We start from the raw sequence: 16,429 nt of genomic DNA, 5'->3' as shown, positions 1-16,429 counted from the left end.
AGTATTGTTTTTATGCTTTTAAAAAATCTGAATGCTGGATATACGGGGTGTTCATTTTGTAAATATGCATCAAGCCAACTGCTTAGATTTTCTGTACTTTTTTTCTTTTAGTGCTGGGTATGAACCCAGAGCCTGGCCCATGCTAAGCATGTGCTCTACCACTCAGCCACACACCCAGGCCTGTCCTTTTTTCTATATGCACGTTATACTTCAATAAAAAGCTTAAAGAAAAGGTCTATATAGACATTGAACTATCAACATTTAACCTTTTAGTTTATTATGAAGAAACAAAAATATTACATCTCCTACTGTACTGACTCTCAGGTTAATTATTAACATCCAATGAGAGACTCCACTGTACTCCATTTTATTGAACTTTACCACCTGTGAACTTTATAACCAAATGAATTATCTCAAAATTGAGCTCATCTGCAGTGTAAAGTATATTAAATGACCCTGTGTGATATGGTTCCAGCATCTAGGCTCTTCCACAACCCCCCACCACACACCCTGCCATTAATCTCTATGTTAATCATACATCACCTTCTGTTCACTTTCTAGATCTATTAAAAAAAAAAAAAAAAAACTTTGACACATGGTTTTTGGCATTTCTCTTCTCGGAGATCATATCTATCTTGGCAACTTCTGTGCTTATTTTGAGACTCAATCTATCACCCTAGCTTGTGTGCTCCTTGATCTTCTCAACTTCACCCACAGGGTAGGCAGAATTCTAGAGATAATCTTTCACCTATCCCCAAAGATTCCAGTTCATATTCTGGTGATTTCATCAAACACCAATGTAGATACTGAACTAAGGGATTTATTTTTCCTTAGCAATGGAGTCTTGCTATGGTGTACAGGCTGACCTCAAACTTCTGGGCCTCCTGAACAACTGGTACTATCTATTGGGTTGGACCAATGTGCCTGACTTGATTTGAGGAATTTTATAGTTGTAACTAAAGTCCCAAATTGGTTGGCTTTAAAATGGTGAGATTGTAAAGGGGGCCTGATTTGATCACATTTGCCCTTTAAAAGGCAGAAGGGAAAGTCAAAGAGATTCAGTTTGAGGACTTTATCTGTTTTGAAGATGGAGGATGGAGAGGTTACATGGAAAGAAATGCAGACAGTGTGGAGGATCTGAGGGGGCCCAGTTGACACAAGGACACAGGGACCTCAGTCCTAAGGTCAAAGAGAACAGAGTTCTACCAACTCTTGGACTGTTTTTGGAAGCCTCCAGCTAAGAGTACAGCTGACTGATGCTTTGATTTGAACTAGAGTACCCTGAGCAGAGTCTAATCTAAACTAAACTCCTGACCTCCAGGTCTAGGAGATAGTAGGTATTGTTTTAAGATACTAAGTTAGTGGTAATCTAATATTTGGCAATAGAAAACAAACACACCACCCTTCCACTTCCTACTCCTCACTCTCAGGTTCAGATAATGTGAACTCATCAAAACTTGGAATGCCCCAATGCCAAAATCTGACTCAGTGACCTCATTCTCCTGCTTCAGCTTCTCCAGGCTCCAAGAGACCCCCTCAGCACGTGCCCTTTCTACCTGTGCATAGGGGAAGCCCCCAATGAATCCTTTCTGACTCAGCTGTGTCTCAAGTGTCCTCAGTTTGAAATAATCTTCCTACCAACTCAGTAATTCCCAGTGGGTCCCTGCATTTGCATCCTCTTCCACGTCAGGGCCTGTGGTAGGCAGAATAAAGGCCTCCCACAGATGTTCTTGTCTTAATCCCCAGAATGTGAATATGGTAGGTTACAAGCAAAGGGGAATTAAAATTACAGGTACAATTAAAGCTGCTCATAAGATAACTTTAAAAAGAGTCATTAGAACGGAAGGAGGTCAGCAGAAAAAGAATTAGAGTAATATATAATGACAGAAATAGGATCAAAGATACTAGGTTGTTGGCTTGGAAGATGGAGGAATGAATTAATGAACCAAGGAATGTAGCTTAAAAATGTTCTATAAAGAAACAGATATGTTGACATCATTATTGTAGCCCAGTAGATAGATCCAGGCCAAACTTCTGACCTATAGGTAAATTAAATAATAAGTTTATGTTGTTTTAAATATAAGTTTGTATTCTGTTGTGGAAACTACAGAAAACAAACATAGGTCAATTCCAGTATTATTTTTGCTAATCCACTTACCATTCACACCTTTGCATTGGGAAACAGACCGTGTTTTTCATCTACTCTTACAGCACAATTGACACAGACTTATGTGATATCAAAAATGTGAGGGCTGGGGGATAGTTCAGTCGGTAGAGTGCTTGCATTGCAAGCACAAGTCCCTGAGTTCAATCCCCAGCACCGCAAAAAAAAAAAAAAAAAAAAAAGTGTGAGTATTCTTTCCACCATCAAGGAAGCAATCAGTTCTGCAGCAGACTCCAGCTGGGCACCCTCTAATCTAATTCAATTCTGACACTATCCTCTAGAGACAGTGCCATTCAATACCCACAGGTTGAGGGTCCCACCTCTTAGAGGTTCCACCATCTCCTAACAGTGTCAAGCTGAGAACTAGGGCTTTTAACACATGGGCCACATTCCAAATCCAAATGATGACACTAAGGGACCCGATTCTGTCTCCTTTTACTTTTGAATAGCTTATCCTCTTGGCTTGTGTGGAAAGTCATTCACGTTTAGCAGAATCAGGCTTGGCTGATGCAGAAGTCTGACTCCCAGGAACTGGCAGTCATGAGAGACTGTTTCAGATAGCCTGGGGCAGGTGACCCTGTGCAGGTGGCTAGTAACCTGAGAAAATGCTAATTCTCTAAGCAAATGGCTTCCCTACCTCCACACCATCCTGTTCCTCACAGAAGCCCCTCCTGGTCCCTCTTCATCTGTGTGGCTATAAATAAAGGTAAAGGTGGGCTCCTCCACATTGTTTTAGAGGCCAGATTCAGCATGGCTCAGTCTGCCACACCCCCTTCCATTTGAAAAGATTCTTGGCTCTTGTGTTTATTTGATTAGATAAGTTTCTTGGTGATTAATCAATAGCTGGCACTGTCCTCAGGCAGAAACTCTTTCCCTCATCCATGTGGGATGTGGCAGGAGAACCCCCCACAGGCATGCACACGTATTCTGGCTTAATTTCAAACCAAATAAATATTTCTCTGAACCCCAACATAGCTTCTATCTATACTTTTTTTCCTCTCACATTTCTCTAATCTGGGAGGAGTTGTGTTCTTGGTGTTTTCATTCCTTAACTTACTCCTCACTGCTTGAACCAATATAGAAAATCAAATTTATCAGGGATCCCAGATAGCTATGAGCATAACGCTTTACATATAGTCTCTCTTCCATTATTTAATTTTCTTTAAGTTGGAGTAGTACAAATATAAATATACTTGGACCCAATATCAATGTTAACCCAAATGTCCCCCACAACTGTGAAGAGCCCTGTCTGAAAATTGAACTTGACATGGAAAAATTGACCTTTGGAAATTTACCATAGGTCTTTCCTACTGATGCCAGGCCTTCAGCAGGTCTTCTAGTACTGGACTTTGTAAACATGGGGCAGTTACACTTTTCAGATAACACTTAAGAGAGGTCACATTCTGAAGGGCAGAGGGCCTGGCCCGGCGGGCTACGAATGGTTTTATCATGGTCTTGTGCAAACTGATCCCCTTGGACTGGGAAATTCATCTGTAAAATGAGGAAGATCCTTATAGTGTCCTCCCTCCCTAAAATCCTGTGACCTAATATGCCAATACACTCAAAGTGAAATCAGGGCATTGGAAAACAGTGTAAAATAAAGTGCTAACAAATAAGCAAAAATGACTCATTTCTTTAGATTGCGATGTGTTTATGAAACACAGGCTTTAATCTGAATTCATCAAAATCAAATGTATATACATATGTATGTATAATGTGTGTGTGTGTGTACATACACACACATATATATAGCAAGGAAGATGAAACTGAGGACCTTGTGTGTACTAGGCAAGTACTTTACCACTGAGTAACACTTCCCACCTATGTTGAAAAACATTCCATGGCACTTCTGATCAACTTGATAAAGTATTAGGGTGATGTTAGGAAATAACACAGCTTTAGTTAGCAAATAAACTGACTATTGATATGAAAGAATTATAAAATAAAATTTTATTGGCACATATTAATTATACAGTGCTATCAATGTAGCATATTTGTACATGCATATAACATAATTTTATCAGCATTTTCACTCCCAAATCCCTCCCCCATCTTTCCCTCCTCTCTCCCACTTATCCCCTTGCTTTACCCCAGTGACCTCCCTTCTATTTTCATTACATCCCCCCTTTTACCCCCTCTAGCTTCCAAATGCCAGAGAAAAAACATGGCACTTGTCTTTCTGAGTCTGGCTTGTTCAGTTTAATGTGAGGCTCTCTGGATCTATCCATTTTCCTGCAAATGGCATAATTTCATTCTTTCTTTATGGCAGAATAAAACTCCATTGTGCATATATACATATATACCATAGTTTCTTTATCCATCCATCTGCTGATGGACACAGCCTGATTCCCTAACTTGGCTATTGTGACTTGTACTGGTGGCAAGCATGGGTGTGTATGGGTGTACATGTTTTTGCTTTTTAAATTCATTAATTTACAGTGCTGGAAATTGAACCCAGGGCCCAAGTGCTCTATCATTGAGTTACAAACCCAGTAAGTTATATTTACTAAATTAAATGGAATATTCTATTTAATTTATCCTATTTTTGAAAATGTGCTTTTTCTCAATTTCATGTGTTTCTCGGTTTTTTGTTTTTCTTCCATCTCAGTACTGCGGATTAAACCTAGGGGCACTTTACCACTGAGCTACATCCTCAGCTTTTTATTTTTGAGGCAGGGTCTCCCAAAAGTGTCAAGGCTGGCCTTGAAATTGTGATCCTGCCTCAGCCTCCCGAGTCATTGGAACTGTGGAAGTAACCATGTCTTTTCTGAGATATTCAACCATCCCTATTCTATCCTTTTGCACGTCTGTGGAACACAAATCCTGTCTCGCATAGGAGAGTCTTCAGGTGATGCCTGATGGACAAAGTCCAGAAACAAGAACTCGGAAATTAGATTCTGTTAGGGGGCTCATTCCTCTCAGCACGAGGCCACTCACGCCCACCTCCATGAGCCCCGGGAAGCTCCGCACGAAGCCAACACTGGTCATAACTAAAACCATTCCTCCAACAAAATACATTCTTGGCTTCGCGGGGTCTTGGAAGCGCATGAAGGAAAAGGGCAGGAGGCCCTGCGGGTTTTGAGCTGGAGCTCCTGGAAGCGAGTCTGATGTTCTGCGGGTGCTTCGCGCACTCTTGGGTTGGAGGGTTCGCCAGGTACACGCTCCACCGCCGCGTTGGCTCGCAGCACGACGTCCGCCCACCCACCGCCGTGGCCGCCAGGGCCCCTTCCCCAGCAGGGTTCCCGCGCCCCGGGGGGCGCTCAGCCACGCCGCATCGCGGGAACGCCTCTTCAGGAGTCTTTTAAATCCACAGAATGGTTCAAAAGAATTCAGCCAAACGTTTGGTCGCATCTGGGTCTATACTTTGAAGTCCTCTTCAACGTTTGAAACATGACACCACCACACCATCAAGTTTCTATCCAGGCCTCCTGGCTGAAACTCCTTGTGTTGGGCGAAGAAGTAACAGTAATTCCCGGGGCCAACTTAGAAAATCTGAAATTATGATTTTATTTTATTTTATTTTATTTCCCTACAAATAAACCTGCAGTCTCTAGATTCCGGGACTAGTTGTGGGGACCTGATAGCCGTTTTCCAGAACCCGCACGCTCCCCAGCGTTTCCACAGCCCGGAATATGGCAGAGAAGTACTTGGAGCAGTGTGGAGACTACTGACACCGTTCGTAGTGACACTTCCCTCCTGTCCCCTCTCCCTTTCCTTTCTTGACTCTACGGGCCTTAGGACGCCACCATCCGATTTCCCTGAAGTTCACTGCCCAGAAACGGCCCACTGCTCTTGGGGTGGCTTCAGAAGTGAGGGGAAGAACCTCGGCGCACGCCGGGGCTCAGGGCTGGCAGGGGCAGCAGCTGCCTTTCTCAGCCGGTCCGGCCGGGGCAGAGGAGGTGGCCGTCGGCCGGGAAGCGCCCGCCCATTCCAGAGCGAATCGCTTTTGTCCGTTTCGAAAAGCCCCGGAGGCGGGAGTTTTTGGTTCGTCCCAGTGTGCTTCAGCACAATCTTCTCCCAGGAGCCCAGTCAGGCCCCCGAGCGCTTATCGCGGCTTTGCAGGCGGCGCCATGTCTCCTGCCCGGCGCCGCGACCCCGGGAGAGAGGTTCGCGAGGGCGAGGCGGCAGCGGGCACCCTCTCCCTGTAGCCTGAGTCTCGCGTGGCAAAGCCGCGGCGAGTGCCCGGCCCCAGGGCAGGGGGCGCGGTGGGGCTGTCCCAGTCCCAGGAAGGCTCTGCCCGGGCAGCGGGCGGTGTCCTGAGTCCGCACAGACCCGGTCCCCAGAGCGCGGGAGGGAAGGGGAGGCACTCAGCCCTCCGCGGAGGTGGGGAGGGGCCGGAGGCAGGAGGCGGGGAAAGGAGCCCAGGGTATTTGGGGAAAGCGCTTCATGATTTCGACAGCTGCACACATGCTGGACGTCATTGTTGACTGGAAGTTGCTGCTTCAGGGCAAGTTTAGAAGGTCCAGCCGACTCATCCCAGCGCTGGTGTCCGTGAGTGTGAATTCTGACTGAGCGCAGGCGTCCTGAGACTGGAACACTTGGTCACCTGAACTGCTGTTGAGCCCAGCGAGTAAATTTGTGTGACAGTAAAGGTGAGTGGTTATTTGTGAGCCCATTTTGTTAGAAAATAGCACACTGCTCAAGTGAGATGATTTTTGTAGCTGCAGTTAGTTTCCTTTGAAAGTGAATATGAAATACAAACGGTCAATTCAGAAAGGCTTTTCCGAAAATGAGGTGGTGGTACAACTGATTCTGGCTCTGCAAGTGTTGTGGTCTGGTCGGGTAGGTTAAGGCAAAACTTGCCTGTCTCCAAATGTGTGAAGATAAGAGTTGATATTAGATGGATAGAAACTTACCGTGGGAGTTACTACAAGTGAAGGAGAAATTTGTTAACATCAGTATTTTAAAGGTGTTGTCCAATATATTTTTCTTATTCCTAAAACGTAAAGTAATTTTAGGTACTTTGCTGAAATACTTATTGAATTCCCCTTTGTAATTTTTCTGTGGACAGTTGAGTATTATTTTTGTTTTTTTGTTTTTAAAAGAGATAGGGTATCTCTTTGCTTCCCAGGCTGGCCTAGAACTCCTGAGCTCAAATGATTTTCCCGTTTCAGCTTTGAGTAGCTGGGGCTATAGGCCTATACCGCAACACCTGGCTTTTGAGGATTTTGTTTTGTTTTGTTTTGTTTTTAAATTTTTTTAGTTTAGATGGACACAATATTTATTTTATTTTATTTATTTATTTATATGTAGTGCTGAGGATTGAACCTAGTGCCTCATACATGCTAGGCAAGTGCTCTACCACTGAACCATAACCCCAGCCCTGGCTCTTGAGTTTTAATAATTAACTTTAAAAAGTTAACCAGCTTATTATAATATTTAATAAAAATAACACTGAAAAAGCTCAAGTAATACAGACAAATATAAGATCAAACAAGTTGAACTGTAAATCTGTCAGTTGAAACCCCCCCCCCCCCACACACACACCCATATGTATTTCCCCAGTACTGGAAATGAACCCAGGGCCTTGTGAATACTAGGCTACACTGAACTACATCCCCAGTCCCCCAAATAACATACTTGCAATATTGCCTCATTTAATTTTCTTGCCTAATAATATAAATGTAAAAGCTAATTCCTCTGTCAAAAACATACAGATTTATATTAACCAAAGAATTTGTTCAGGCCCTGAGCGTTACACAGGACTTTCCTTAGAAAACACATTCTTTTGCATCAAGATGTGTTGAAATACACGTGCATGCAAAATCTTTTAGTGTATTTATTGTCACTTTAACATTCATGAAACATGTGAGGTGAGCACAGGGATAATAAATGGAAAATGAAATACAGCCCAGTGTGAAAAGCTGCCATGAGGAAGCGTATTACAGTGGACATGGGCTGACCCAAGGGTCCTCTGCATTTAATAAAGTTGCATCCTGGAGGCCATAATAAAAAGCGAATGATCTGTCTTGTAGTTCAGTGACAAAGGGGAAAAATACACTGACTCTTTAGAGAAGCTCTCCCTGGCATTTACTTTTGAGGGAAATGTTTGTGTGTGTGTGTGTGTCACACAGGAATGCAGAGGAGACTGAGGGATGGCAACGGAGAGCTCCCTCAGTGCTATCCATAATGCATGCAGTAGTGCATGTTCTAAGTGCACTTCCTAAAATGGCTTGTAACCATTTTTTTTTTTTTTTAACCCGAAGTGTTATGGGATACACTTGGATGCTAAGACCCTGTGGTCCAATATGCTACTGTTTTATGGCTGGGTCTTATGTAGTAATAAATCTAGTTCTTATAAAGGAATAAGTACACCTCATGAGCTTTAAATACTCTGTAAATATTTCTGCCACGAGTTTTAAAAACATATTTATTTTAGTTTATACAGTAATTGTACATAAGTGAATTCAGACATTTCCGTATGTATTTACAATGTGTAAAGATTAGATCAGGGTGATTGACATCTGTCACCTCAGACATTTTTGATAGGTGTTTGGCAGCAGAAGACTATATCAAGTAGGAAGTGTTTATATTGTGTTGCTTCCTAGGGTAAGAAGTTAGGATTAAAATGTTTTTGCAGAAATTAAAGAGCCTGAATTGCCCACTTAAATATATTGACAGGTTTTATAGGCCTAAAGGAAACTGAAGTTTGTCTGTTAAAAAAATTAATGCCCAGCCAAGTGTGATGGTATTGCTTGTAATCCCAGGGACTTAGAGGGCAGGAGGATTGCAAGTTCAAAGCCAGCCTCAGTACTTTAGTGAGGTCCTGTCTCAAATTTAAAAATAAAAAGAGCTGGGGATATGGCTCAGTGGTTAATCACCGTTTGGTTCAATCCATAGTACAAAAAAAAAAAAAAAAAAAGTGAATGAAATTTTGACTAGGTCACACACCAGGATTCCTCTAGTTCATTTATTAGCTTAATCACTTGGGTTTGAGACTGCAAAGTCCTTGTTACTATTTATAGTAAAGTCTAACTAGAAATTGGTTGTTAGGTCAAGTAGCAGTATGTAATTCACCTGTACTAAGTTCTTCATCAGGAAGGATGAAAAGGAAGCATCTAGAGAGATAAAAAGCATTGTGATCCTCCACTAAAACCATAGGGCATAAGTGTCTTAGAAATAAGACTAGAGGGGCATGGGAGTGCACTCCTATAATCTGAGCAACTTGGGAGGCCGAGGCAGGAGGGATCACAAGTTCAAGTCTACCCTTGTCTCAAAATAAAGAAGGGCTAGGGACATAGATCAGTTGTAGAGTGCTTTCCTACCATGTGCAAGGGCCTAGCACTGAAGAAAAGGTTCAATCCTCAGCACTGAAGAAAAAAAAAAAAGATATAAAGAGAGAGAAAGAAGATTGAGAGGTACCTAAACTTGGCCTACTCTCATCCTGGAGTTCAGTTCCTTCTGCTTCTCCTGTCCCTGGTCTTTGCCTCACTCTGACCCACCTTGCCTGCCCTAGGGTAGAGAAGAGAAGGGACAAAAAAAAGTAAGAAGGGGCAAAAGAATACCTAGGCCAGCCTCCTGTTAATTTGGGATGACTTAAGATCTTTAGAAGAATGTAAGGAAGTGCCCCTAATGTGCATTTGAGGGCTCACTGTGCACGAGTGTTCTACAATCATTCTCACACTCACACTAAGTTTCCAGGGAGGTATTTTTGTCCCATATTTATAAATGAGGGAGCTAAGTCCCCAGGGTCATTCAAAGCTGGGATAAAGTATGGGCTCAGTGGTAGACGTATGTTCAGTGTGTGCAAGGCTGTGTGCTGTCTCTTGCACTAAACAAACAGAACAAAAGTTCAACTGGACACAAAACTCTCCAGGTAGGTTTTTTTTGTCTCTTACTTATAGGTAAGGAAGGTGAGAGTTCATGGGGTTGGGGAGGGGTCGCAACTTTTTGTTTTGGTACTGAGGATTGTACCCAGGGGTGCTTAACCGTTGAGCTATAACCCCAGTCCTTTTTAATATTTTATTTAGAGTCAGGATCTTGCTAAGTTGCTTAGGGCCTAAGTTGCTAAGTTACTGAGGCTGACCTTGAACTCACAATCCTCTTGCCCCAACTTCCTGAGCTGCTGGGATTACAGGTGTGCACCACCACACCTGTTCAATTTATTTTCAAACTGGACATGTTTCTTTCTCTGTTTTCCCCAATCTTTTGCCCTCCCTAATCTTGGGAAACAGGATTACCTTCCCCATCCTAGGCAGATTTATCTGTCCTTGAGTACATACCCACCATGGAACAGAGTAATTCAAACTTTGGGAATGGCACCAGAAGATCTCAGAAATGACTATTTCACAAATTAACAAGTGAATTACAACTCAGACATAGAACAGCTGAAATATAGTCTTTGAACCACCTCTTTAAAAGCCCTCTGCTCCCCTTGTTAGACAGAATCACAGCTTCTGGGACAGGAGTCCCCTGTGTCTCTTCTTTGCTAGCAAAGCAATAAAACTTCTTTTTCCTTTTTCTCAAAACCATGTTCTCTGTACTGGATTGGCATCTGGATAAAGGACTGAGCTTTTGGCAATGGGGATTATTGAACTTAAGTTCACCATGTCTGTTTATCTGTCTATTCCATATCTCTTTTTCCTTGCTCCCTTTCCCCTTCCTACCTTTCTCTCTTCCACCCTCTTTTCCTCTTCCTTTCTTTCTTTCCTCCCTCCCTCCCTCCCTCCCTCTCTTCTTCCTCTCACCTAACGTGGTAGTGTGTTTATCTCTCCTAATTGTTCATGGAGCAGCTGAGAATGAAGACCAACAGGGAGGATGGAGGAGTATATGAGTTGATAGGGAGCAGGTAGATTCAGACCTAGATGTCTATAAACTGTCCCACTCCTTCATCTTCTACTTCTAAGTTACTTCATCTGGGATGACAGCTTCTTTCCTAGACCAGCAAATGTGTTTATCAGGAGTGATCTGTTTTACTTAAGAAGCCCAGAAGTGAATTATGGGTCAGTGGAAAATGCCCGTGTACACTCAGTACAGTGTGAAGTGTGCTAACATTTAGTCTTATTGGACCCTTCACTAGGAATGCTAGATGCTTCATGGTTCCAGCTGTTGTCTTATGTAAGTGCTCATGACCTGTTAAGAGTCTAAGGCCTGAGGATCTGGTGCTGGCATGTCAATAACCAACAAATAACCAGCTACAGGGCAGCTGTGAGGATCAAAGGAGACAATACAGCAATGTTGTTTGGGAGCTATAAAATATATATCCATCTATATGTTGCAATGTATAAAATAATACATTAAAGATAATATAATTTCAGCATGTAATCAGTATAAAACTATTGAGGTAGTTTATATTTTTTCTTACTAATTTTCCAAATCTGGATATGTACAACATATCTCAATTTAAAATTATCTAATTTCTGTGTTCAATATCCAAATATAACTAGTGGCTGTCATTTTGAGTAGCACAGATTTAAGAGTATTTGCTACAATGATAGAAGTAAATTTGAAGGATACCTTTTTAATCCTGTTCATAAAGTATTTGTAGAAGTGCCTTATGCTTTTAATAACTAATACATTACTTCAAATGTGTAACTATTCTTAATAAATACAGAAGGAATGCAATTGTAGAAAGTGCAGGAATCTAGGATTTGCCTATTGTTTTAGTGCATTTGTACTATGGTAGGGATATTTAAGAGAGCTGACTCGGTTCTGACAACTTGCCATCTGAATGGATGAATGATCTTTCCTAACCTTATCTCCTATTTCATAACATGGGAATTCTGTTATTGTGTTACATAAAATATATTTGATTTCCTGAGTGATAGGAGTGTCTTTTGTTATTCATAGTGAAGCCCAGTCCCAGGGCCTTATGCACGCTGGCCATGAACTCTGCTGCTAAGCTACACCCACTGCCCCAGAGAGGCTAGTTTGATGATCCTTGGCTTTACCTTGGTCTGCAGTAGCTTAGGGTGGGACCCCTATATAACCTCAGGATGGGGCTGGTTTCCAGAAAGACTCAGTGATTACAGGGTTGGAACTTTTAACCCTACCCATGGACCTGTGGGAACGGGAGCTAGGTCCTGGAGGTTAAACTTTGTAAAACATCTTGAACAGTAAGATTTGATGAACTTCTTGCTTGGTGAATGCATCCATGTGCAAGGATGGGGCACCTCCCACTCTACAGGGGACAGAAGTTCTCTTGCTGAGGACCCTTTCTGACCTCATCCTGTGTATTCCCCTCTTTCTGGTCATTCATCTGTATCTTTTGTAATATCCCTTATCATACCTGGTAAACATAAGTAAAATGTTTCCCTAAGTTCTGTGAACCTCTCTAGCAAATTAATCCAACCCCAGGAAGGGATTGTGGGAATTGTGATTTATAGTTAGTCAGTCAGAAGTATAGGTGTCAGCCTGTTAGTTGATTAAGTCTGATGGAGGCAATCTTGTGAAACTGAGCCATTAACCCATGTGATCTGATGCTATCTCCATGTAGATAATGGCTAGATTGAATTGAGTTACTGGATACCCAGCTGGTGCCCACTGGAGAATTACTTGGTATATGTGGGGACCTCTCCCTTGGCCTCCATATCCAGTCACAGAAGTGTTCTGTGTTGTGAAAGTTTAAGATAAACAGTGCGTGTGTTTTGTCTATACATTATACCTGCTTTGAAAGTTAACTGAAGTAAACATCTACTTCAGAAACTATAAAGCATTAGGCTACTTTTAGTTAAAAATCTAATGGAATCATATTAGTCATGCCTGGATCTGATATTACTGTTTCACTCATGCAAACCACTCACACATCTCCATTCTCAAATCTAAGTTAGTAATACAACCCATTTGACTTGTGCAGTGTTGATTTATACCCAGGGATAAGTAGCTACCTTGGCCAATAGACCCATTGCAGTTGCTCCCTCGTATCTGTTTTTGCTACTTGGTCTTTTCCCTGGAGTTATAAATCAATCATTGTGCCTTGATTTCACACATAGATCTAGATCTGCTTTCCTCCAGGAAGATGTGCTCCATGGGCCTCACTGCATGCCAGCTGTGGAAGAGGAGGCTCTCAGTAGGGTCACATGCACCTCACAGTAGTAACTGGTTCAGGCCAAGAGACATTTCAAGTGACTTGAAATTTTCAATAAAAAGCAATTGCCCTGTACTTTCCACCAAAAAAGGACGAGGAGCAAACGTGTCTGAACAGTTTATAAAACTATAAGCTTCCTGCTTCGGCTGCTCTCAGTACGCTGGAGATATCCTTTCAAGCTTGGTTTCTAGGAGTATTTCATGGTTAATCCTAACTATGCTAGAGTAACCAGGAAGAGATTTTTTTTTTTTTTAAGTTGTAGATGGACACAATACCTTTATTTTATTTATTTATTTTTATGTGGTGCTGAGGATCAAACCCAGTGCCTCACTTATTCTAGGCAAGTACTTTTATACTGAGCTACAACTCTAGCCCAGAAGAGAGGCTTTTGATATGTTACTCTTTATACAATGCTTCCCACAATACAGCTTTGACTAGGTTGTGTAGATTCTGATAAGGAGTATTTCGAAAATAAAAATAGCATGTTAAATCCCACATTGCACTTCTGTTATAAACACTGAAAGATGTTGCTTATTTCATTCAATTTTAAATTTTATATGATCATTGACTTATTGAAAAGTTGCAAAAAATAGAGTTCTAATAATACCTTATGAAACTATAGTGTAATTGTTGAAACTAATAAATTAATATTGGCATAATACTGTAATACTATGGATTACATTAATTATGTTAATCATAATATTATTAATCACATACTTTCTTTTGATATTTCCTGTCTTTCCATTGTTCTTTTTCTGTCCAAATGCAATCCAGATTCTTACATTCTAATCAACTGCTATATATCTAGTTTCCTCTAATCTGTGACAATTCTTCAGTTTTTGTTTTCTTGTGATCTTGACAGCAGTGAAGATATGCGTCAGTTAATTTGTGGAATGCACCTCATTTGTATCAGTATGGTGTTTTCTCATGATTGTATTGAGATTCTGCCTTTTAGCGGTAAAAATACCATGGAGATAAAGGGTCCTGCTCAGTTCATGTGTCAGGGTTGTGTGATGTCCGTGTGTCCTAGTACTGATGATATTAACCTTGGTGAAAGCAGTGTTTGCTAGGATTCCAACACACAGTTATCATTTTTTTCATTTGTAATTGGGAGATAATCTGGTAGGAAAACTGGCACTATGCAGTATCTTGTTTGTCCTTCAACTTATATTTACTAATTTTGGCATCTTCTTATGGAACATGTTGTACTTTGTGCTGTTTTCTTTCTTTCTTTTTTGGGGGGGGCTATCAGGGATTGAACTCACGGGCACTCGATCACTGAGCTACATTCCCAGCCCTATTTTGTATTTTTTATTTAGAGACAGGGTCTCACTGAATTGCTTAGCACTTTGCTTTTGCTGAAGCTGACTTTGAACTGGCGATCCTGCTGCCTTAGCCTCCCCAGCTGCTGGGATTATAGGCGTGCGCCACTGCGCCTGGCTCCTGCTGTTTTTTCTCATGATTTTTTAAAAAGTTTCATTCTTTGTACATTAATTTTTTTTTTTTTCCTGTAAGAAAGAGCTGGCTGTTTTGTCTTATTTTTCCCAGATTTGGTGGGTTGGGGAAGCTGGCGAAGTAGGGTTGTTTGGGATTGGTTACAACTAGTAAGAATTCTTACAGTGCTGGAGAGTAGTTCAGTGGTAGAGCATGCCTGAGCATCAGGTTCAAAGTCTAACATCTCTCCATGCTGCAAATTCTCAGAGCCTCTACCCAGTTGTGCCCTGACTCCCAGGAGGTCCTCCAGCTGCTGGAGCTCTATTCCTGCCCCACATCCACCCCATCTTCTTGTGGGGCAGGCGAGAGTGCTGCAGTTTGTTCCTGCATCCTCAGGGTTGTGTCTGAGAAACTGGTGCTATTTCTGTTTTATGGTTTCTTAGTACTTTGTGTCTGGTACTGTACTAAGGGCAGGATATACAGAGATAAATAAGGCTTCCAGGAGCTCTGAGTGTGTTCTTTCAAAAACATAATTGGTATGGTGAGCCATTCTTGATTAAAAGGCCTGAAGGCTTCTCACTAAGCATAGATATCTTCCATGATTGGATCTCTTCCAATCTGTCTGAAATTGTCATGTCCTCCAGATCACTACTACAATGATATGGGGTCTTAGAGCATCTTAGTGGACCAATTTCAAAACTGTATTACTAAGCAGCCTTGGACTATAGAGTCAACACTGGGTGCCTTAGGGTGGATCTGTCAAATGAGAGCTAATATTAAAACCATCGATCAATAGAAGGCATTTTAAATGGAAGGGCTAATTTTTGGAAATTAATATTCCCATTTTATTTCTTTTTATTTTTTTCATTTATAAATTGAAGCAAATGCTTGACAGTGAGTCAGGTGAGGCACTCTTAACTCCTTGTCAGGATCTCTTGCCAGTAACCTTAGTTAATGGTTTGAGGAGATTTGTGCTTAAGCAGCAGCCCTAACACTATGAGGCAGAATGCATCTCTCCCTATGTAAGGGAAGGCCCTGATCTCTTGGTCTGAGGCTGCCCTCCTTTCTACCAATACTTGGAGTGGTTATAACTGGGCAGCTGTCTAGCTGAGGGCTTAGTATTTGCTTGTGTGCTTTTCTGATCTAGATATAGTTTTCATTGCATGAAAATTGAGTTTTGCATTCTGGTTTTAGAGAAGTATATAATTTAGAGTATGGCAAAAAGTAAGAGAAAATTGGCATTTTTAATGCAGATTATCATAATAATAGTTATAGCAGCATACAGTGAAGAAGAAAGGTTAAACATTTCAAAAAACTAAATGTGGTTTCATCAATGAGAAAGCAACAGGAGAGGAGAGGGTGATGTAAGTAGACAACCAGGAAAGAGACAGCTAGAAAGGCGAAGCCCCCAGATCTCAGGGAAAGGCCTTTGCAAGTTGACTGGGATGTATAATCAGCTTAGAGTAGCTGGGTGCAGGTGGGTTGTGCAGTCATTTGGAGGCTTTTATCTAAAGACTGAAGATCTTTGTAGTAGGTCTAGGACATAAATGGGAGTAAAATCCTATTAGTATTTACAGGAACTATGAAAGTTGGGAAACAACGACTTAGAAGGGTGATTTTTGTCACAGGGAGTTCTAGATGTGATGAGTGTTTTTCTTTACATAAAAGACTAATCCCACGAGAGCTGCACATGGGACCAGAAATGCTGACCACAGGAAAAGGTTATTATGTATTTGAAGTCAGTTACTACTTTTCCCGAGTCACCTACCTAGTATGCTGGATTAACTAGAGACTGGGTACTCGAT

The 16,429-nt window shown here is 41.6% G+C and overlaps 1 protein-coding gene across 4 annotated transcripts in view; it reads left to right on the top strand.

Annotated features, from left to right (window-relative positions):
• The window catches only part of LOC306669343 (broad substrate specificity ATP-binding cassette transporter ABCG2-like), a 166,154-nt gene that overhangs the window by 73,263 nt on the left and 76,462 nt on the right, over positions 1-16,429 (top strand). Inside the window, exons 1-2 of one of the 4 annotated variants that reach the window (XM_079153274.1) lie at positions 5,806-6,308; positions 6,611-6,756. The exons of 2 other annotated variants lie outside the window; for them this stretch is intronic. The gene's annotated coding sequence lies outside the window, so the exon portion shown is untranslated. Of the gene's footprint in view, positions 1-5,805; positions 6,309-6,521; positions 6,757-16,429 lie in introns of those variants that run through there. One more of the 4 variants, XM_079153277.1, reaches the window with a different exon arrangement.

Source organism: Sciurus vulgaris, assembly GCF_902686455.1.
Source record: "Sciurus vulgaris genome assembly, chromosome: 9".
Classification (NCBI taxonomy): domain Eukaryota; kingdom Metazoa; phylum Chordata; class Mammalia; order Rodentia; family Sciuridae; genus Sciurus; species Sciurus vulgaris.
The sequence above is the reverse complement of the archived record's forward strand: the minus strand, read 5'-3'. Positions and strand labels throughout refer to the sequence as shown.